At 41.7% G+C, this 23,927-nt stretch overlaps 1 protein-coding gene across 3 annotated transcripts in view; it reads left to right on the top strand.

The window, feature by feature from the left end:
• The window catches only part of NTM (neurotrimin), a 940,417-nt gene that overhangs the window by 432,912 nt on the left and 483,578 nt on the right, over positions 1 to 23,927 (top strand). Inside the window, exon 1 of one of the 3 annotated variants that reach the window (XM_053659471.1) lies at positions 8,738 to 8,795. The exons of the other annotated variants lie outside the window; for them this stretch is intronic. The gene's annotated coding sequence lies outside the window, so the exon portion shown is untranslated. Of the gene's footprint in view, positions 1 to 8,737; positions 8,796 to 23,927 lie in introns of those variants that run through there. 3 annotated transcript variants of the gene reach the window in all.

Raw genomic sequence — 23,927 nt, 5'->3', positions numbered from 1 at the left:
AGGCTTCTTATCTTGACCTTCTTCTCCTTTTGTGTAATTGTACTTTGGGGAGGTGAAGAAATAATTCCCTTTATCTCTCAATTAAAAACCTCTCCAATCCCTCAGAGGTGGGAGGGTGTGAGAGAGTCCATCGCAGGCTGTGGGCACAGAGCAATGGAGCTACATGTGGCTTCCTTCCCAGTTCTCACTGCTTCTCCTGCAGCTGTCACTCACTTAGTTGTCCCTTTTTTCTCTGCTTCCGCCTGAAGCTCCCACCCATCCCGACCCTCTCCCTTCTCACCCTTTAATCATGTTTCTTCCTCATTCCCTCCGGCCTCTGGGAGCTCCACAATTCACCCCCTGACCCCGAATGTCCCCAAAGACTGTAATACAGCTTTGTGGAATGAATGATTACTGAAAGGAAGAGAAGTGTTTAAAAACCATAGCAATGTTGTCCGTTCACCAGTGCATAAACCGTACCATGAGAAAGTAGAATGGCACTAAATGCATTATGGCTTAAAGAAAAGTCACCAACCTGTCAAAAACTCTCAAACCTTAAATCAGGGGGAAGGATAATGTTGTGTGTGCAGAGGTAGCTTGTCTTTCTCTGTGAGGCCAATAGTTCTTCACAACAGCTGATTTCCGAGTCTTGAATGAACAACTGATAAGGGAAGAAAAGTAAAAAACTCCAATGACTCATTTTTCATGGTGTCAGGGTTGTGTGTCACTCCTGTGTGCAGTTCAGATGTGTTCTGATAGTTGATCAAAGGGCTCGTTATCATTTTTGCTGGCTTAATGATGTTATTCCATAGGACATGGCTGATGGGGAAAGGGAAATTATGAAAACCTAAGTGGAGGTGGATGTGGAATTTCAATATTAAAGGACTGATTTGCTTCTCCAGGTTTAAAAAGACAGCCACGTACACTAGAAAATACCCTGGCTCTGTGCGTAGACTAAAAGGCAATATCATCTGGGGCACAGAGCAATAGTTTATCTTTTCTTTTTTTTTTTTTAGCGCTCAAACTCAGGAGACAGGTAAGCTGGTCTTTCATCTCATAGAAGCCTGGCTTTCATAGAGGTACCTAAGGGTTAGTGTTAGAAATGGGAAAGAAAAGTATATCCCCTGGATGTGATGCTGAGAATCACAGGGCACCCTAAGACCATGGAAATTCCTTGTTGACTCCGAGCAGGTTGCATTCTTCTCCAAGGCTGGAAAAAGAAACTTGGCTGCTGGAGTCAGGGCGGAATCCAAACAGATTCTTACCCTGTAGTCGTTCGCAGCTTCTTTGAATTCACCTACATCTCTTCATTTTGTCCTTTAGAGGAAGATTAAATGGCCAAGGCATTAGTTGAGTATGAAATTAGATGTGGGAGAAGCTACACTATAAACAGATTTTGCTCGCCTGACCCACGGGGGATGCATGTGGCATCTCAGTGGAGTAAAGGAATTTGCCATGAACCACGTGGATGACCTGTGGCGAGAGCGCTAATGAACAAGTATCTGGTTTTTGCTCTCTGTTAACTATAGATAACACTTCCCGCTTGACCTTAATATAACAAAATACAGTCCTTAAAATGCCTCAGGAACATTGGATAAAAAATAAATAGAAATTATTATTGTCATCACTGCTTAATTGAAAAGAGCATTTTCCTACTACATTTATCTGTTCACACGATGTTTCTATCTTCTTTAAATTGCCCTAATGTACATTGCTTAAAATGAAATAAATTTAAAAAATAAAAACAACTTTTGAGTTAGAGAAGTAATTGTGGTTATATAATTTCAACTGGAACTAAATGGATTTCAATGACTAACCCCAAACGTAAAAGGCTGTTACTCTGACCTATGTTTACATTTTAAGTGTCCAGATACAAGGATGCAAGTCGGGAAGGGTGAGAGGAAGTGGAGGACTTTCCAGTTTTTGTTTGTTCTCGGAGCATTTCAAGGCTGCGTATGATTACAGTGTTAGTTGCACTTAAGTGCTTTGTTTCCCCCTGGGTTACAAACATCTGAAGGAGGAGAGAGGATAAGAGGATAAAGAGAATTGAAAAGAATTCTCAAAGGGCCTTGTGAAGCACATCAGCTGAGGAGTGAGTTATAAATGAATCTGAGAAAGAGACATTTAATTTCCTTGCACATAAGCTTGAGGCTAAAGAGAAGAACTTACTGGGCATAACTTTGCTTATCAGCACCAGCAAGTTTTAAAAACTCCTTAGTGTAAGGGAAAATAATTCAAGCCATTTGGTAATAGTTTTCCCTTACATTCATTCAGCATGTTGCAGTTCATTGCTCTCTACAATTCTGCATTATTCAGTTTCACAAATACTCGTTACATGCCCACTAGGTTCTAGATGATTTCTGGGCTGGGCAATTTAAGGCTCAAAGAAGTCCTAGTCCCTGGGACTTCTTTGAATAAAAGACAGTGTAGCAAATTCTCTCATTGTGAGTAGCACAGATCACTAGGAAAAGAGAAGAGTAAGCAATTATTTCTGCCTGGACTTGCATTAACATCAACCCAGAATCTGTATTTATGTAAGTGTTAATTCATTCATCTGAAGCAAATAACGTATCATTTGCCTGCACCGAGACAGATATTACATGAGCCAAAGAATGACATGAATGAAACACAGTCATAAACTAAAATGAGTTCAATAGAGAAATAAACCTTATTTTGGCTGTGGTCTTCCTCAGGAATGCCTTTTCTCATCTGGTCCTGCAGTTAACATAGCAAAGAGGGAGGGGAAGCATCCCGTGTGTAGAGTTCTTTTGCAGCAGGCACATAGGTTACGGAGGAGAAGGCAGGCCGGCCTGGCTGTGCATCCCAGGGCAAAGAGGAACACGGCACGTGCATGTATTAGCTAGAGCTGCTGGGGTGAAGTACCCAGAACCGAGTGGAACAACACACATTGTTGTTTTACAATCCTGGGAGCTAGAAGTTGGAGGTCACAGTGCCAGCAGGGTTGGTTCCTTCTAAGGCTGTGAGACAGAACCTGCTGTTCTGGGGGTTTGCTGGGCATGGTTGGTGCTCCTTGGTTGTAGAAATGCGATGCCGACCTCTGCCTTTATCCTCAGGTGGCAGTCTCCCTGTGGGCACACTGGGTCAAAGTCTCCCCTTTCTAGAAAGGCACCAATAATATTGGGTTAGGGGCCCACCTTCTTGTAGTGTGACTGCATCCTAACTTAATAATCACACCTTCAATGGCATATATTTCCAAATCAGTTTGCATTCTGAGATAAGGGTTGCCAAGGAGACACAACCCATAAAAGCATGAGATGAAACTAAGAGTGAGGCTGGCGCTTTGTGTCTTTGACTTCCTTGAGGACTAGTAGGTCATGTCAGGGACTCCGCTCTTTATCCTAAGATTCTGAGCAGAGGAAGCATGGTCAAATTTGTATTTTAAAAAGGTGTCCCCTCCTCTTCATTATAAGATTTGTTATGACATATTGGGTGTGGATGGAGTCCTCAGAAACTATTGTAATCATCTTGTGACAAGAAACAAGATACCGTTACAGAAGGGATCCCCCTTCCCTTGGGGGGTCCCTCTATATACTAGGTTCACCTTACCTGCTGCCCTTATGAATTATGGCTTTCAATGCCAGAGTTTGGCAAAGAGGAAAGGAACTATTCAAAAGTTATACAGGTTTAGAGTAATGACAGTGTCACTGTTAAATATTCTAGGTCCCTTCAAATACCCACAAACACACACAGTCCTCCCTTCTTCTCTTTGCCCAGTCAGGCCAGTTAGTGGTACCATATCTCAGGAAAAGCAATAGAAACCCGTGGTTCGGCTGCCTCCCGGTTCTTCCCAGTCACCGGTGCACAGTTCCCAGTACCATCGGCTATGTCTCTTCTATCTCCAGTTCTCCATCCATACCCACATGGCACCTTCTCACGGCTCCCCAGCGAGAGTCCTATCACCCCTTTTCTTCCCCAAATGTCTCTTCTGTGTTCTTCCAAACTGCTAAAAGAGAGCTCTGCATGGCTGCTACATCGTGCTCTCCTGCTTCCTAAGCCGTGTGGTAAACAGAGGCTCCTCTCCACACCCAAAACTGCGTGGTTAGACCCTGCATGGCTGCAGTGCGTGGGTTTAAATCCTGGTACGACCCCATTTCTGACTCCTCCCATAATCGGCTATGCCTGCCAGCACTCTTGTATTTTTCCAGCCTTTCTGGGCTGCCATAGTTAGTCCAGGAAGGTGTGGTCCCATGGTGTGGAACCACCCCCAAGCTCTCACACAGGTGCTGTAACCAGGGGGCATCTCCCTGGCTCAAAGCATAGTTACAGCTACTTAACATATATATGAAGGTCACCAGCTGTTTCAGATAAGTAAAAACCCTCTTCTTGCATATCAAGTATGAAGCTGGCCCAACTGTTGATATGCAAAATAACTCTCAATGGCCCTGGACCATGCGTCCCATCCCCCAGTCCAGACTTGTGCAGCAGGGGATATCCTATATTTTTATTTTTCCTGGACACCCTGAGTTCTGGACCTTATTACAAACCCCTCTTTGGGGAGCCCTGACTGCACCTCATTACAATCTGGGTGAGAAGTGATGGACTAAGTTATCTGAGGCTGAAAAATATAAAAATGAAAAGCAATAGGAAAATGTTTAAAGGGTAAAATCAATTGGATCAAATAATGGATTTGGAAGAGGCTAGGATCAAGGATAATGACTGGATAAAAGGTGGGACCATTCAGTGGCACAGGGCCAGGCCGGCCCAGCGAGGAGAATTTTGAGTTTAGTCTTGTCTATATAGATATAAAGTATGTTTAGTGTATCATAAAGGAGATATTAAGTGTCTTGTTGGAGCATCTTGGAGCTCAGAAAAGTAGTCTGCGCTAGAACTGTAAACTGGGGGATGGTTGCTGTACGTGTCCATTGGCAAGTTAAGCTGCGCACATGGATAAACACCTCAGGGAGAGGACAGAGTGACAGGGAGAGGGCCCAGACATGTGCTCTGATGGTCACAGGACAACTACAGTGGGGCAAGGCCACAGAAGAATAACAGCCGGAGAAGTAGGAGAAAGAAACCAAACAAGTAAAAGGAAAGAAGTCCTTCAAAAAAGGGGCAACAGTTAACAACCTAAAACGGTGATGGCTGAGGCATATGCGTGGAGGACAGAGGAGCAGCCCACCGGTTTTATAACATGAAAGCCACTGAAGCCTCAGCAGAGAACATAGTTGCTGCAGTGGGTGAGGAGTAAACGGGAGGCAAGAAAGTGTAAAATGTAGACAAGTTTTCTGAGAATTTGTGACTGTGAAAGTAAGAAGAAAAATGGAACTATGGATGGAGAGAAATATTAAGTCAAGGGAAAGATCCCTGGAGATAAATTGAGCGTGTATACTGTTGATATAGGAAACAAGTGCTTATACAATAGAATAGAAGGGCAAATCAACAGTATCGGATCCTAAGAAGGTTGGAGGGGATAAGGCCCAAGCAAAACACTGAGAGGGAAAGAGTTTAGCTAGGAGGAGCAATAATTCCCGTACTATAAAGGGAGGGAGGAAAAAGAGAATGTGTTCTGATACAGGAATGAGAGTGAGTATAAACACAGAATGGTCTTCTAATAACTTGTCAACTTCTTCTAAAAGATAAAATCCCTCTTTCCCTATGGCTAGCAAGGATTCTTAAGGATTCTTAATATTCACCATATTTTGCTGTGTATAATGCACATATTTTTGCCCAGTTTTTTAGGGGAAAATAAAGATACACACTATACATGGGTAGTACTAATTCTGTATCTATATAAATGTTTTTAATTCTTTTTTTATGCTTATGTGTTAAGAGTATAATTCTAGAAAGCAATAATGATATGTGTATGCAAAATAATACCCTGGAATATGATAATCAGTTTTGTGTCTAACTATAAATAAGTAAAATACTGAATTAAAAAACTTAAATGAAAGATTTTTTTTCCTGAAAGTTTAGGCCAAAAACATGGGTGTGAGTTATACACAGCAAAATACCTGACCGCTAGTGGCAGGGTTGGGGGAGGCAGGGGATGGAGGGATTAAGCAAAAAGGAAGAAGGACTCGTGGATGTGGACAGCAGTGTGGTGATGGCTGTGGGGGGGGGGAGGCTATACGGGGACTAAATGGTAATGGAAAAAAATACAACAAAGATTTAAAAAATCATACGGTCATTGCAACAGATGCAGAGAAAGTATTTGAAAAAAATACATCTTTTCGTGACAAAAATTTCTGAACAAATTGGGCATAGAAGGAACACACTTCAGCATAACAAAGCCCACACGTGACAAGCCCACAGCTAATCCACACACGGCAGTGAGGGGCTGAAAGGCTTTCCTTTAGGAGCAGACACAGAATCAGGGTGCCGGCTCTCACCACTCTAATGGGACACAGTGCTGCGGGTCTTCACCAGAGCAACTGGCAAGAAAGAGAGGTAAAAGGTAACCAAATCAGAAAGAAGAAAGTAAAATGGTCTTTGTTTGCAGAAGATATAACCTCATGGATAAAAATTATAAAGACTTCGTCCAAAACTTATTACAATGAATAAATCTTTCAGTGAAGTTGCAAGACACAAAATTAACATATGGAAATCAGTAGTGTTTCTATACACTAACAACAAAGTATCTGGAAAAAAAAGGAACAATCCCATTCACCTTAGCATCAAAAACAATAAAACATTTAGAAATAAATTTAACCAAGGAGTTGAAAGTTCTGTACACTGAAAACCACAGACTTTAGTGCAAGAAATTCAAAAAGACTAGAAAAATAAATGGAAAGATAGCCCATGTTCATGGATTACAAGAGTTAATATCATTGCAAATGTCCATGCTACCCAAAGTCATATATATAGTTTCAATGCAATCTCTATCAAAATTTCAATTTCATTGCTCACAGAAATATACAAAGAAAATGCTAAAATTTGTATGGAATCACAATAGACCTTGAATAACCAAAGCAATTGTAAGAACAAAGCTGAGGCATCACACTTCCTGATTTCAAACTATACTATAAAGCTATGACAATTAAAACAGTATCATGCTGGCACAAAAATAGACACATAGACCAACAGAACAGAATTGAGAGCCCAGAAATAAAAATATGAGAGCCCTCACATATACAGTCAACTACTATGTGATAAGGTTGACAAAAATACTCAGTGAAGAGAGGATAGTTTCTTCAATAAATGGCACTGGGAAAACTGAATAACCACGTGACAAATAATGAATTAGAACCATATCTTATATCAGTCACAAAAATTATGTCAAAATGGACTGAAGACTAAAACATAACAACAAAACCACCAAAACTTATGGAAGAAAACATAGGAAAAAACCGCATGACACATGACATCAAAAGCACACACACAAAAAAGCAAAATTATTAAGTAGGATTACAACAGACTGAAAAGTTTCTGCACAGCAAAAGAAAAATTCAACAAAATAAAAAGGCAACCTATGGAATAAGAGAAAATATTTGCAAATCTCATATCTGATAAGGGGTTGATATCCAAAATATGTAAATAAATTATACAATTCAATAGCAAGAATACCAACAAGCAACTTTATTAAAGATCAGTAGAGGAACTAAAAGACATTTTTCTTAAAATGCTATACATATATGAAAAGGTACTTGGCAACACTAATCCAGGAAAATAAAAATCAAAACCATGATAAAATATCACCTGTACCTGTTAGAAGGGTTTTCACCAAAAAGAGGGGTGACGAGTGTTTGTGAGGATGAGGAGGAAGGGCGCCCCTGTGTACTGTTCATGGGAAGGCAAATTGGTGCAGCCACTATGAAAACAGTATAAAGGTTCCTCAGAAATTGAAAGCAGGGTTACTACGTGATCCACTCCTGGGTAAATATTCAAAGGAGAGGAAAACAGAATCTCAAAGAGATCCCTGCACCGTTACTCATTGCAGCGTTATTCACAACAGCCAAGACAACTGAAGTGTTTATCAACAGAAGAATGGAGAAAGGTGTGTTCAGATAGGTGTGCAAAGAGGTATCAGAGAGATAGGTAGATATAGACATAGCTATAGACAGACATTTCCTAGCCTTGAGAAAACAAGGAAATTCTATCATTTGCAACAGCACGAATGGGCCCTGATGCCATTATGCTCCATAAATAAGTCTGAGAAAAACAAGTGCTGTATAATATTACTTACATGTGGAATATAAAAGGGCCAAGATCATACACTCAGAGAGTAGAACAATGGGGCTGGGAGCTGGGGGGAATGAAGAGTATTGGTCGAAATGTTCAGACTCCCAGTTATAAAATTAACAGGTTCCGGGGATCTAATGCACAGCATGGTCATTATAGTTAACACTGGGTTTGTACCTAACAGTTGTTGGGAATCAGACGTTAAAGGTTCTTGCCACAGTAAAGGGACTGTAATCATGTGACCTGGTGGAGGTATTAGCTGGTACTTTGGTAGTGAGTATTTTTTAGTATATAAGTATCAAATCAACACATTGTACATCTTAAACTTACACAATGTTAGACATCAATTACATTTTAAAAAGCTGGAAAGAAAGAAAAAACCCACAGTCTCTGCCCAGAGAGTGTTGGTTGCACTCTAAGTTCTGGGTCTTAATTCCTTATCTAGTTTGGCGCCTATAGACTCGGGGAGGTCAGGTGGAGACCCCAGTAGGCCCAGTGGACAGTCTCCCTAGTTGGTGTCAGTCCCTTAAGAGACAAATTAATTGCTTCTTCCAGCTGACTTGTCACTCTGTTCAGATGCTGTCAACTCTTTGCTCCAAACTGATGAAGTCCCAGCAAGCCTCAGCACCAGAACCTCGTCCACTCCCCTCCGTCATGGCCATGAGCGCAGATCGCGGGTGAGTCCCCGGGACTGTTGGAACCTGAGGGAACGGTCTGTGATCTCCTGTGGGAACACAGCACACAGTTCCATCTTAGCCTTACCCCCTTTTCAACAGTGTAACTCAGGTCATCAGGACTTGCAGCTAAGCAGGCTGTTACCTGTGTGACAACTGGGAGACTCACTGTATTGGTACAGGCAGCCGTCAACCTCAGGAGAAACTTTGTAGCAATCCTGTTCCACTTGAGAAAGGAGAAAAAGTCAGAGACATCTCCCCGGCTTTTTCTGTCCCTCACAGAAGAACCCTCTCGTCAAACCCTCGAGCAGGTTGTTGGCACCGTGACAGCCGTTCCTCTGAACTGAGGTTATGGAGTAAGCAGTGGATGGTAAATTTAGAAAAATTGGAACTATCTACTTAATACCTTATCCCATATTACTACATGGATAAGATAGCAGCAAGTTGAGGATGGGAGAGAGTGGGGACAGAGTTGGACAGAGTAACGTAGGAGTGTTTCCAAGCACTGATGGGGACTCACTAGAGGTCACCGATGGCACATCTGGGCAGAGATCCATCTGCCCTGCTGTCTGACACTCCTGGCTGCTCAGATGCAGCCAGGACAACCCACATTTTGGGATTCCTTCCAGTTCAACACATGAACAAAGTGCAAAGGAAACAGAAAAACATGGCGGTTTGAGATACTGGCAAAATCATAATTAATTGATGAGAAGGGCCACAGAATCCAAAAATGTTAGGATAAACTGAAGAGGTTGTTGATTTTGGTGATAAAAATAGAGGGATGTCAATACAATATCCAAATATAATGTTGAGATATTGACAAATATGAAGAACTTTTCAAGTGGAAGTTATTGAAAAAAAGTTAAATAGTAGGATGCCGTGTCCAAAGACTAGGAAAGCTTAAGTCAGTAATCTGGAAAGTAGGTCAGGGACAGGTTATGATAAAGGTCGTGACCCCATGGGGGTAGAGCCTTGAGGCCGAATAGACAGAGGGGTTATTGAAAGTTACAGTGCGAGGAACTGAGAAGTTAGGAGGGTTGGGTAAATATCACAGATTTCAAAGTCTTTGATGAGTAAAGGAAGTGACTAGAAGGTTAGAAAGATGACAACAAAGAGAGGAGTGGGTGTAATTGACAAATGAGGGAGCTTTTCAAAGAAGCGATTTTAACAAGAAGGTGGATGAGTCATTCTTTGGAAGGGGCGGTGATAATCAGGAGGGGAATGTCCACACCTGCAGGCTCTGAGGACCCAAAACAGCTGGGAGCTTGCGAGAATATAAACCTAAGTTTCCTAAGAGAGCAGGGTCCTCTGTGCGTATCCATATTTCAATGGCTTGAACAGTTGGCTAAGCTAAGGAATCAATCATAACATCTTGAAAAATTAATGGAGGAAATATTCTAAGCACCACTGATGGGCGAGAGAGGAATAGGAGATGGAGGAGCAAAGGTCAGGAGTGGCAGGGATGCATCTTCTCATTTTGATCTTAACAGAGGTAAAAAGGGACAAGAAGCGGTGTTGTTAGCAGTGCAGTCTGGAAAGTCCCTCTGAGGGGGATGTATGTAGGAGGAGGTGTGCTGGTTATAAAGAGCTAGAGGGTTGTTTCCAGAGCTTTTTGAGGTGAGCTCCAGTATCTGCAGTGTCTGCCTACTAAGGAGCAGTGTGGTTGGAGACACAGGGGGTGCAGCATGGGACAGTGGCATTTTAATCAGCTCAGATGCAGATGAAGCCAGATGATGGTGGGATTCACGGGGAGCGCTTTCATTCAGCCGCTCACGCATGAATCCATTACTTTCTAAATTCATTCAACAATGTTTTTGAGTATCTACTTTGTACAAAGCTCTGAGTACATACTGATGGACAGAAAATGTTATTTCTGCCATCATGGTTATAAATATGTACTTGGGAAAGACAGAAAATAAATAGCAAACAAAACCAATGAACATAAATGCAATTATATGTTGGGAAAATGCTATACAGGTAGAAGGTAAGATGGCACAATAAAAAATAACAGGAGAGACATACTTATATTTGGGCTCATTTAGACAGAGTTTTGGAAATCGGATGCATCTGGCCATGTGAGTCATGGGGAGGGGAAGCACCCCTGGTAGAGGTGGGGAAGGGCGATGGGCAGCCATTGCGAGTCTCACAATGCAATGATGAAGAATCGCTCTGACTGTATTGTGGAGGAAGGAGTGTAGAAGGACAAGAAACAAAGTGGTTAGGAGGATTCAGAGCTCGTTTCTGTCAGTTCTGGGGTGGTATCCTGCCTCTCATTTTGCCCCTCATAAACCCATTTTTAATGGTCTATGTTTTCCCCAAAATCCAACACTTGAGAACCACACCCTTTCCCCTGTAGCACACTTCCTCACTGTGACTGCACAGCACAATGCAAGCTTAGCAGGTTGACAAAAAGCAGAAACAAGAATCTGTTTTCACAGTCAGTGGTTATCTTGGAGTTCAAGCAAAGTACAGGTAGGTAGATTATAGGCATCTGGCATCTACTTGATTTAGCTTGCCACATTTAACAAAATATTCAAATTCGATAGACAGTTACTCCCCTAACTTCTTGGCCCATCTTTTTCTAATCTTAAGATTATGCTCATCTGTACTTAAAGCAATTCCCTAACATCATTAGGGGATAATGCTCTCTAGTCTCTCATTTTAGGCATTGATCCATAAACCAGTTTTCCATGGGGACAAATTTATCAGTGTTTGATCCTTAATGTCTCTTTTCAGAGACATTGCAAAATGGTTAAGCTCTGATGTCAAAGGGCCTGGGTTCAAATTTCTATTTCAACACATAGCTATGCAACCTTGAAAAGCCGTTAAAGTATCCATGCCTCGTTTTCCTCATCTGTAGGAGGAAGGGAATAAAAGCCTTTATATCACAAGGCTGTGTGTAGCTATCAGTTAAAGAATGTAGGCAAAGTACTTATCACAGCCTTGTCCATAGAAGCACTCAAAAGATGCCCACGTTATTACTATTTTCTTGATTTCCTCCACTCCCACCACCACAACCACCACCCCACCACTGTCACCACCACCACAGCCACCGCCAGCACCATCAACCACCGCCAGGGCCACCACCAGGCCTCGCCACCATTCCCGCCACACGATCCGCACCAGCACTGTGCTGCGTGATTCTCATCAGCAAATGTCTTGTCTTTGCACGTGTTTCGGAGCCTCTCTCCACGCCAGATCAGCCTATGAAACTTTAGTCCTCTTCTTTCCTTTGTTTCCCTGCGTGCTCCTGACTAACCTTAGTTTCTCTCAACCTTTCAAGGTATTAGAATATCTAAAGCTCACTTTTGTATGTGAAACCAGTCATGAAATTAGCCATAAAAATTTGAAGCTGGCAACAAAAAGTTTCATTTTAGCCTCATGGCTATCATCCTACCATGAGACAGCCCCTCTCTCTGTCTTTGTATCTTTCCCCCTCTGTCTCTCTCTTTCTACACACACACACACACACACACACACACACTGTCTAAAGCTCAAAGTATATATGACTTCCTTAACCATCCCTTTACCTAAGTCTAGATACCAGAGAAGAGAACGTCCAGGGCACCGGTCCTCTTTATTGTCTCAGGGGAAACCTTTTACTTCTTTGGGAGTCATTTCTTAACCAACAATAGTAGCTTTCAAGAATTCGGAGGGCTTCTTTTCGTGTCTATGTCCATAAAAATTAATAAGCGAATGAAATCATTGTGGTTTGCTATTGTCTACCAAGCACATTAACATATCAGATCTCCTTTGAAGAACCAGCATGACCATGAGGGAGCACTAGTGTCCCATTTTACAGAGAAGCACACTCTGCCGTAATAAGCTGAGTGCTGAACCGTGGCCTCCGCCAGCCATGAGCACCAGGCTTGGCTGGACGTGTGTCAGCTCTAACAGGTGTCTCTGCCCCATTCTGGTGACTTCAAGTCTCTAGGAGGTCAGGACCCTGGGCTGTTTCCACAGGGCTCAGGCCACTATTAAAACCCTCCCACTCTCAAATGTGTGAATGTGCAAACTTCCCTCATACCTGTGCAGCCATAACTTTCTCTGGGGGACGTGCTCTGCAAACTCCAGAGGACAGCATTCTGGAATTGTATTTATACTACCTCTTTCCAGGAAAAAATACGTCACAGATACTCTCCCTCTAGAGCCAAATTAAAGAGGATGAATTTTACTTGACCACTCTCAGACTAGCCCCATGATCAGATTATTTCAGGGTTTATAGGAGTCCCTTAAATATTCATGAAAGCACGAAGGAACCCCAAATTAATCTCCGTAATGAAGGAAGAGAGCAGGGAGGTCTGATTTCGTAGTACATATACATGTGAAAATGCCAACATTGCTCAATTCTCCTGCAGAGGAAGGTTCTTCTTTATACAAATGAATGAACAAAAGAAAAAAAAACACTGAAAAGCTACTCGCACTCCCAAATCACCCATCAAAGTGAGCCGCACACCCTCAAACACAAGCACAAACACTCCTGTCAAACGGTAGATGTCAGAGGGAGAAAAGCAGCAAAGGGCTTCTTTGTATGTACGTGCGGTGCGCCCTCCTTTCACTCACCTGCTAACTCAGCCTCAGAGTCCAAGGGACCGGATTCAGACTAAACGGCCAGGGGACTGAGCACGTGATGTTTGGCAAAGCAGTCATTACAAAAAAAGCTCACGTCTAGAAGAAAAGGAAAACAGATGCTCTGAGGAGGATTTGACCTGTCTATTTGTTCTCTGATGGTTAAAAAAAGAATTACAATTCTATAGGCTCAGTAGCACTAAAAAAAATTTACTATGAGCTTTATTTTCAGTCCTAACATAGGACACATTTCGTTGTGATAAATCCTAATGGCCTATGAAAATTAATTTCGACTTCACTCTCAGCTTGGATATAAGGCAATCTAGTGCAGGGAAACTCAGAACAAGATCTAGTTTGAGTCCTGAACCTATAACTTACTGATTCTGTAGCCGTGAATGAGTAACTAAGACTTTCCAAGCCCTAGCTTTCTTGGCTGTGAACCAGAAACAACAATAGTAATTCCTTCTCAGGGATGTTTCTGGGCATCGATTGGGGGATGTGAATGCTTGCATGAGTGTTTACACACAAACGCACACACACTCACATACATATATATATATATATATACATGCATATGTACATACATACATGAGAACACTTTGAAAACTGTTAAGTGGCATACAAATACTAAATTAATTTTAAATATAATTTAGGCTTCTCTGCTGTAAGGTATTTGTTGCATGAGATTTTCTTTCTTTAGTAATTATGAATTCATCTGCTATTGTTCATAGGGTGAACAAAATATTCGTGAGGTAGAAGGGTTAGAACTGTAGTTAATACTCATAAAATGAAGTTTTCTATATGACAATAATTATCCCAGAAAACACTCAGCTCACAAAATGTATCCTATTGGCTACATCTTAAATGACAGCTTATAAGTGTAATTCTTACCAAAATACATTAGATGACACCTGTTCACATGTTTCCCTTAGATGTCTATCTTCATTCTCATATGTAAGGATTGAGGTACAGTAGAAAGAATGTGTTCCACAGTCAGATAGACCTCGCTTGTGCCAGCATTTGCTACCAGTATCAGCACTAGTAATTCACTTTTGAAAAAAATGATCACCCAAAAGATATGTTTATTGATTTAAGCATGATAGGAAGGAAGAGAGACAGAAGGGGGGGAGAGGAACATCAATGTGAGAGAAAAACAGCAATCAGTTGACTACCATACATGCAGTGACCAGGAATCAAACCTGCAACCTTTTGGTGTGTGAGATGACACTCCAACCAAAAGAGCCAGTAGGCCAGGGCCCAGTAATTCACTTTCTATATGTTATTGCTATCACTGCTTAACATTGGCTAGCACATAATATGCTCCAGGAAATGTACTGAGGTATTCACACAGTTATCTCTTGTAATCTTCAGAATACCCAATGAAGCAGATACTAATTTACCCCCATGTAAAGGGGGAAAGAAACTAAAGCACAGAGAGGTTTATGGAATTGGCCCATGGTTACACAGCCAGGAAGTGACAGAGAGGTGCTTCGGACCCCAACTGATTCCCAGCTCACTCTACTCATTGGAAGAGAAGGTCTAAAAATGATACATTTTATCTATTATAAGGACAACTTCAAAGACTAGTAATTGTTATGACCTGGGAGAACCAGCCACATCCAGACACTTGATTTCGGTGCTTTAAATACAATATATCATTCTCCATCCTTATCAATTTTATTTAAATAGATATTATTTGTTTGTTTTGTAAATGAGACATTTGAGAGTTAATAGGTTACTGTCAAAAAACTTACCCAGATCCTGTGCACAGGTCACCAAAGGCAGAACCAAGATGTGGGGGAAGGTCTGTCGGCCCCCAACTCCAGGCTTTTCCAATGGGTTTCCCTTCTCGGTGAGGCTCCTGCCTGTTGGGATCTCAGCCCAGTTTCTGGGTAAGCTGCATCTACAGCCTTGACGAGATCTGAGATGCTTGGAGCCAGACACAGGTTTGGCAGGGAGACAGGGCTAGCTGTGGACTGTGGAAGGGGCAGGACATAAGACAGCCCCCGGGGACAAGGATGGGCATTAAGAGAAAGGGCTAGCCTAAAGAAAAATAAATCCAAAAAGGACTAGGAAAAGGTGCCACCAGGACAAGCAGTAAGTGCTTCGGAGCTCCGTTAGGCAGTGGGGACTGGAGCCCTGGTTTGAACTTGCGTGGGTAAAGACCACTCACAGGACTGAGGTCTTCCCTTGTTTTACATGTGAGTCAGAAAGTGGGCGTCAAGGCTAAATGAGACATTAATTGTGACTCTGAGTCTTTAAAAGTAATATTCAGTGAAAAAAAACACTCAGTTGGTTCTTAGTTGCTTCTCGGTCTTACTCCGCCTTCTCTTCCCTTCACACCTGCGCCCTACAGGAAGGACCTCTGCCCCTGGATCCTGAGGACATAGTATCACCTAACGATGGTATCGCCTAACAATTAAATGTGAGATGGAGCAAAATTCAAAGGCACAAACTCCATTATGCAAACAAAGTAACTTCATTTTTCTTCCTATAATAACTTGGTTTCTATTTCAAGACTCCATTTTGCTCAGTGACAGAAACCTTCATCCAATTATTGCCAAGGGTTCTTTTTCCTCCGAAGTTGGACTAACTTCTCTCAGTCCTTTCCTCACCCCATTGTCTTCTCCCTTTCTACTTGGGATTGATCTATTCCAGAAAGCTCGTGTGGTTTCATGGCATGGGGAATGGGGTGAGGTACGGAGAACACTAGATAAATTGATTCTCATTTTTTATTCTGATGTCCTCTGTCTTGTCTTTGTTCGTTGAACTCTGTTTTTATCTCACTTTTTTCTCAACCTTTGTGCTACTGAGAATGAATAGGGGCTCAGAGCCCACCAAGCTCAGGCCCCTTTGGCAGGATTGTAAAGGCCGAAGTTTCTTAATGCTCAGGCTTAGGGCTTCTTCCTCTTTTCTCATTGGAGGGGTGTCCAACCTGTGGCCCAGGGTGGCTATGAATGTGGCCTAACACAAAATCGTAAATTTACTTAAAAGCTTTTTTGTTTGCTCATCAGTTTTTGTGTGTTTAATATGTGACCCAAGACAACTCTTCTTCCAGTGTGGCCCAGAGACACCAAAAGTTTGGACACCCCTGGTTACCTCTCCACTACTTCTACTACACCCACATTCTTAATTATGACCCGTGTTCCACATCCTTGTTTGATACAATTTCATGGTTTCTGCCTCTAGTTGCTCATTCATGTCTCACGCAGCCAACTACTGTTTATTGGATGCTTGCCATGTGGCAGGCACTGATTGAAGCAGCAGCTCTGGGTGATACGGAATGAGGTCTGACCACAGAGAGCTGTCATGACCTTCATCATCAATATCATCCCTGTCATCACCATCATCACCACCGTCATCACCACTACCACCACCACCATCATCATCATCAATACTACTTAATGAGCTCTTATTGTAGGTCAAGCTTCACTCAATAGTTCACACGCACTATTTTATCTGTAGAGCAACACAATGGAATAGGTAATGTTATTGTGTGTACTTCACACATGAGAAATCTGAGGCTCAGAGAAATATGTACCCTAACCCAGGTCACACAGCCTCTTGGTACTGAGCCAGGGATTCAAACCTAGGCATTTTTGCTTTAAGGCCTTGCTGCCTTCCATTGGATATATAACATAAAATATTTGCTTCTTTTTAAAAATTTTATTTATTTATCTTTAGAAGGGAAGGGAAGGAGGGAAGGAGAGAAATATCAATGTATGGTTGCTTCTGGTGCATCCCCTGCTGGGAACTGGCCCCTGCTGGGAACTGGCCTGCAACCCAGGCATGTACCCTGATGGGTAATCGAACCGCGAATTTGCTTCTTTTATATCTAACAAGTAAGGTTGGGTGATTTTAATTACTGGTGGATATTAGGCAGCCAAGGCCCTCTGAGAGGTCACTGCCATTGTGAACCTGATCATTTTCTTCATCCAACAAATATCTTTTGCATTCTTAGTAGGTGCTCATGTTGTCAGCACTGAGGAATAAAGAACTGAGTGACGTGCGCAGAAATCTCCACTGTCAAGGGGTTTGCAAATCTGGAGGTTAAATGTATTACAAGAAGAATAAGAGCTTCTAGGGGACAGTAGATACCTGTTCCTTGTTTCTTACTTAGACATTTCATGTGGCTTTGGGCTCAGATACGGAGCTGTTGTTTCTCTGTGTGAAGTCCGGGTGCTGGTAAAAAGTTTAACATAAAAGTATCACTCTACCCATGCAAAATGTCAAATGAAAATTACCAAGTACATTTGCATAAGCGTGATACAGGGGCTATGCCATGCCATCTAGAATGTTGCTAGGGATGGATTTTAGGTTTCCTGGTCTTAACAATTAGGGTATTCCCAGTACAGGGCAGGGCTAAAGTGGGCTTATGGTTGTTTATATGCAAAAAGACATGTTGGTTATGATTGTCACAAGGGCTTTAGTAACTCTGTGTTGCATGTACTCACCACTACAAACCTACTTGCGCCCTATGCTGTACATGTAACAGGCAAAAGACGTGTCTAGAATGTATGAACAAGTCATACAGATAAAAAATAACAAGACAGACATCCAATAGAAATAGCTGTAAGATTTAACTAGGCACTTCAGAAAATGATTAATAATTTGTAAAGGAACTGGACCTCACTAATCATTAGAGAAATAATTAAAACCACAATGATATAATACTATATACCAATCAAAATGGATAAAAGATAAAAAAACTGACAATACCAAGTGTTAATGAGGATATAGAGCAACTAGACCTCTCCTACATTGTTGTTGGGTATCTAAATTGACACAGACGGGTTGGAGGATTGTTTAGAACCATTAACTACATAACCTAACTTTATTTCTTCCAGACGAGGTTCCCTGAGCATAGATATATGCGTGCCCCAAAAGGCATTTTACAAAAATATTCATAAAGGTTCTACGTGCTTTAACCTCAGATGGAAGCAACTAAAATATGTGCAGTCAATAGATATCTGAATGAGATACAATCACCCCAAAATATTATAAAACAATAACTGATAAGCTATGCATAACACGAATGAATTTCACAAGTGTAATGTTGAGTCAAACAAGCCAGACACTGAAGAATTCATAACAAGTGAACCTGTTTATACAGAATGTAAACACAGGCAAAAGCAACCTGTTGCTAAAAATCAGGATAGTGTTACCTTTGGAGAGGAGATATGGGTAGGGGTCAAGGGTGGGGGTTCTCAGTTTGGGTAATATTTTATTTCTTCAGCTGGTGGTGGCAATGAAGATTTGTTCACTGTGAATATGTGCATATTTATCATGCTGCTCACTTATGATATATTCATTTCTTCTGTATGTATAGTATCTTATATTTCCACAAAACTTTTCTTAAAAATAATTAAGATATTTACCACCTTCCATGTCCCAGTTCTTTCATTCATTTTTAAGGTTTCTCATGGATATATAATAGTATATATTATATATAACATGTAATATAGAGATACATAATATATATTATATAGTATATATCTATGTGTGTATATATATACACATATGTGTATATTTTGTTGTTGTTGTTCTTGAGAGCTTCTCCAGGGCAGAATTCTTACTTATAGATATTTGTAAACTTTCTTTAAATCTTTTTGGACTTAAACAGTGAATACATTAGAATAATTTCTAAGGAAGCTCTCATTCTTATATGCCATTGCATAGTACCCTGCCTGGTATGCAGAGAGCAGACAACAGATGCCTGATGTGTGACTAAAAGGATGAATTGATGTTTTCTTAATCATATTAGTAAGTTTTTTAGTATCTACACTTGTATGCAGTCTTTCCAAGCCCGGGAATTTATACTCATTTACAATAGCTTTCTAATGAGCATGGTCTTCCCTGTATGGTTCTCTCCATTTTATGAGTGTCTGGGTCTTTATTGAGTCACTGTGGAAGTCAGTTACCCGATGAGAGATGCTTTGTTTACTTTAAATATGTAAAAAATGGCTTCATTCCTCAGGGGATTATTAATTGCTGGTTTACTAATTACTCTGGAACTGTTTTTTAAAAATAAATCTAGGCAGTTGTTTGAATGAATTCTTATTTAAGTGACTAATTAGTTGGATCAAAATAATTGAGTAAATTAAGAAATTCTTTAATAGACATTATTTAGGTGTCACTTAGATTTTGCTGCTGGTAATGCTTAATGAATTTGTTGCATGATTGTAATAAATCTGTCACTCTTAAAGGGATTCTTTTTTAAAAAGGGAAGTCTCTTGTGAGGCCTATGAAGAACCCAAATATTTTCAGCATATGAGCTATTAAATATTTTGCATTTTGTTTTTAAACTTTAGTTTACTGAGCAAACTCAAAACAAAACAGTCTGGGTACAGACAAAAGTACACATTAACACGAAAAACCCCTCCGGCGGGGAAGAGATGGGGATTTTTGAGCCACGTTTGTGTCAAGATGCGCACCCCCCCCCCCCCGCAGTCCCTTCACAGCTGGGCGTCTCAGCACAGGCTTCCCTGAAGCTCGCTCCTCCTTCAGGATCTGAAAAAGGCACTCCCTCCCTCTGCCTTCCCTGACCTTTACACTCTCAGTTAAGCCGTTAGTGACTCCGGAGGCTGAATTTTCTAACCGATTGTGCAAATCCTAAAACATTCTTCTTGTGATAGTAACGCAGGCGTTCAGTGGTGGACTGTCACCTTCCCCAGGGATTGCCTTCGTGATCGAAAGAATCAGCGCGGCTGCTAAAGAGTGAGTCCACAATGCACGAGTGAGTTAATACCTAGGAGAGTCACACCCAGGGGTCCTTCCTGGGAGCCCTTTCTCCGTTTCCTGACAGCTATGATTTTTCTAATGATGAAACCGATCACCCCTAAGTGTTGCTAATTCTTCCACCACATTTGCCCCGGATGGTTCTTAATGATTAGTTTGAAGGCCAACTAGAACAAGACAAGCTAAGGATGTTTAAAGTGGGTCCAGCTGTTGGATGGAAAAAGATACTGTGTCCCGGAGGGCCATGTATAATGTTACAGGAGACCCATCATCATTAACTGCCTTGTCATAGGCTCCACAGCGGGACGGGTAATCGCAGCTCTGTGCGGGGGGTGACGTGGGGGTGGGGGTGCTCCCTGACATCGGCACACGTGTTCTAAGTGGGGATGACTTTAACTGCCTGAGCTAGAAAGAGGTCGTGTATAATACCAGGTTTTATATTAAACAAAAATAAATTTTCTCTAACGTGAGTTTTCAGACAGGTTGTCCTAATATATTAACTTCTGTCTGTGTTTTGAATAGTCAATTTCACGGTGAAATGAGTTCTTAATAATATATTTACCACCTGGGAGAAATCTCCCAGCCATCTGGAAAGGAGAGGGGATTTAGTGCCTCCAAACGGAGATTGAATTATTTTCAGAGTTATTTATTTATTTTTACATCAGGTAGCTGGAAGGGGGAGACCTGGTTCCCGCGCAGCTGCCGCAGTGGGCGGGGCGTGCTCTGCACCTCTTGCGCGCATGCTCAGTCACCGCGCTCCCGGAGGCGGGCTGTCAAGTGTTAGGAATCTAGCCATACACGCTAACAAAGACCCTGACGGAGTGTCCCATGTTGTGTTAAGTACTGGAGGGATACAGAACTAGCAAAATTAAGTGCCCGGCCGGCCGTATTTGTGTGCTGCATTCTTAAGGGACCAGTGGAAAGTGGAAAGATCACAGCAGTGGCCTTCCACTGGGCTGGAAAACACTGGATTCACACCCTGATTCTGTGATTTATCACTTGTGTTTCGAAGCAATACATCCCTCTGGGTTGCATTTTATGCATATTTAAATGAAAATAATTCTATCTACCTTTCGATGTTGTTGTGAGAATTGGAAGGAGTGTAGGGACCATGTTTAGTTCAATGCCAGGATGAGTGATCAATAGGAAGGTCGCCAGGGTGCAAATACCGAACAAAGGAAAGCGAGTTGAAAATACACGTAACTGTGCGTGTACACATCTACATGGGCATGCATGCACAAACACCTCAGTCCAGAATATACACTCAGATCGAGCTAACAGAACGTATCGGAACTGGATGAATAAAAAAAGAAGAACTTAAATTCTGCTTTCCAGAATTAAAAAACAGTTATAAACCATTCACTCAATAAATATAGACTGAGCACCTACTATGTATCAGGCACTCTACTAGGTGTTTTGCACACACCATGAATAAAACAAATATTCTTGCCCTCTTTGAGGTTAGATTCTCAAGGTAGAGAATGAACAGACCATAAATGTTAAATGTAATAAGTAAATATCATGTGGTGTGTTTTAAAGTAGTAAAACAAGAAAGAGGAGGTTAAGGATTGGGAGTTTCAGGGCTGGGGCAGATTGCATTTTTAACGGGGTATTCCAGGTAGGTGTCATTTATATGGTGGCATTAGAGTAGATATTTGAAGGAGATGAGAAAACGAGTCATGTAGGCATCCAAGGAAAGAATAGTCCAGACAAGGAATCAGCTGGTGCAAAAGCCCTAAGGAGCATGCCTGGCATTGCTCAGTGAGTAGCAACTTAGTCACTGGCTGAAGCTAAGCAAGCCCAGGGATATTGTAGGAATGAAGGTAATAAAGACAACAGGAAGCTAGAAAGGAGAGACTCCTAGGTCATTGTAAAGATATAGGCTTTTACTCCAAGAGAAATTGACAGCCATTACAAGGTTTCGCACAGAACTTACCTTTGGAAAACATCATGAATTTTCTGGCTCAGTGTTGAAACTAGGTTTGGATGGGCCTGGGCAAATGCAGATGTCCAGAGAGCAATAAGAAAACCATTGTAATAATGCTTAAAAGAGAGAGTGGTGGCCAGGCCAGCGTGGAAGCAGCTGGTGAGAAGGGAAAAGTTTTTGGATAAACTTCAAGGTACAGAAAGTTTATCTGGTGGGCTGAATTTGGAGTGTGAGAGAAAGAGAAGAGGCATGCATGAATGCAAGAGGTTTGTTCTGGACAACTGGAAGGATGGATTCGTCATATGTTGAGATGGCAAGGGCTATTAGTAGGTCATGTTCGGGAGGTAGGTCATGAGTTTCCTTTGAAGGTACTGATTTTATTGCATCTATTAGACATAGGTGGAGTTGGCTGATGATTGCATATCCACTTTGGTAGTTCAGATTTGTACCAGAGATATACATTTGGATGTTGTTGGCATATAGAGGTTATTTAAAGCTGTGAGACAAAATGAAATCTCTAAGGAAGTGACTGAGAATAGAGAAAAGAGGGGAAGGATTGAGTTCTTGAGAATGCCAATATATATTTTTTAAGATTTTATTTTTATTATTTTACAGAGAGGGGAAAAGACAGAGACGGAGACAAAGAGAAACATCGATGTGTGGTTGCCTCCTGCACACCCCTGCTGGGGACCTGGCCCACAGCCCAGGCATGTGCCCTGACCGGGAATCAGACTAGAAGAAGCCCTTTGGTTCTCAGGCCAGCACTCAATCTGCTGAGCCACACCAGCCAGGGCGAGCACGCCAATATTAAGGAGTAGAGAAGGAAATGAGGACACGGAGAGGAAACTATAAGGGAACAGCCAGTGAGACAGGAGAAAGGCCTCATGGGCACCTCGTGGAGAAAGCATATCACAGCAGGTGGAGGGATTAAATGATGCTGATAGGCCAGGTTAGATGTGGCCTGAGACGTGCCTGTTAGATTTGGAGGCATAGAGTTCAACAGCAGCCTTGAGAACATCTTCAGATGAGGAGTGAGAGCCCAAGCCTGTTTGAAAAGGACTGAAGAGAGAGTATGAAGAGCTAAACAGGAGACATTGAAATAGATGACTCTTTCTGAGGAGTTTTTCCCCCCACAGAGGGTAGTGAAGATATGACCAAAAGAGGAAGGTAAATTAAAAGGATTGTTTAATGGAATATACAACAGCACATTTGTATGTTTATGGGAATCATCCAGAAGTAAGAGAAAAACTGCCCTGTAGGACTGAATGTGGGGTAGAGGGGTGGCATCTGACTCACAGTCGGTGGAACTGGGTCTGGTGCTCAGAGGAGGCAGCTGTGTTACAGATGCGGGAAGGTGAATTACAGAAGGGCTCTTCTAAAGTTTTAGGTTTGAAAAATATATGTTTATTGACTTTAAAGAGAGAAAGGGCAAAAACAGAAAAAGAGAAGCATAGAGGAAGATGTATAAGATATATATATATATCTAATATATATATATATATATATATATATATATATATATATATCTCAATGTGAAAGAGAAACATCAATTGATTGCCTCCCCTTTGCATTCCTACCAGGGATCAAACGTGCAACCCAGATATGTGCCCTGACTGGGCATCGATACCACAACATTTTGGTGTACAGCACAACACTCTAATCAACTGAGCCACCTGGCCAGGGCTGAACAGTTTTAATTTTTTTCGGTGAAGTAGGAAGTAAGGTCATGAGGTGAATCTGAGGATGATGGAGGGAGTGCAAGAGGTGGAAGAGAGAGAGGGAAAGGTGAAACCAATCATCTTGGGGAGTAGGATGGTGAGTGGACTAGTCCTCCAGGCCCTCTTGAGGTTTTTTTGATGATTCATTTAAACTGAGATCTTTCAATTTATGGTCAGCTAAAT

This window comes from Artibeus jamaicensis, unplaced genomic scaffold, assembly GCF_021234435.1.
Source record: "Artibeus jamaicensis isolate MK-2021 breed Jamaican fruit bat unplaced genomic scaffold, CSHL_Jam_final scaffold_660, whole genome shotgun sequence".
Taxonomy (NCBI): Eukaryota; Metazoa; Chordata; class Mammalia; order Chiroptera; family Phyllostomidae; genus Artibeus; species Artibeus jamaicensis.
Note: the sequence above shows the minus strand (reverse complement) of the source record. Positions and strands in the feature narration are given on the sequence as shown.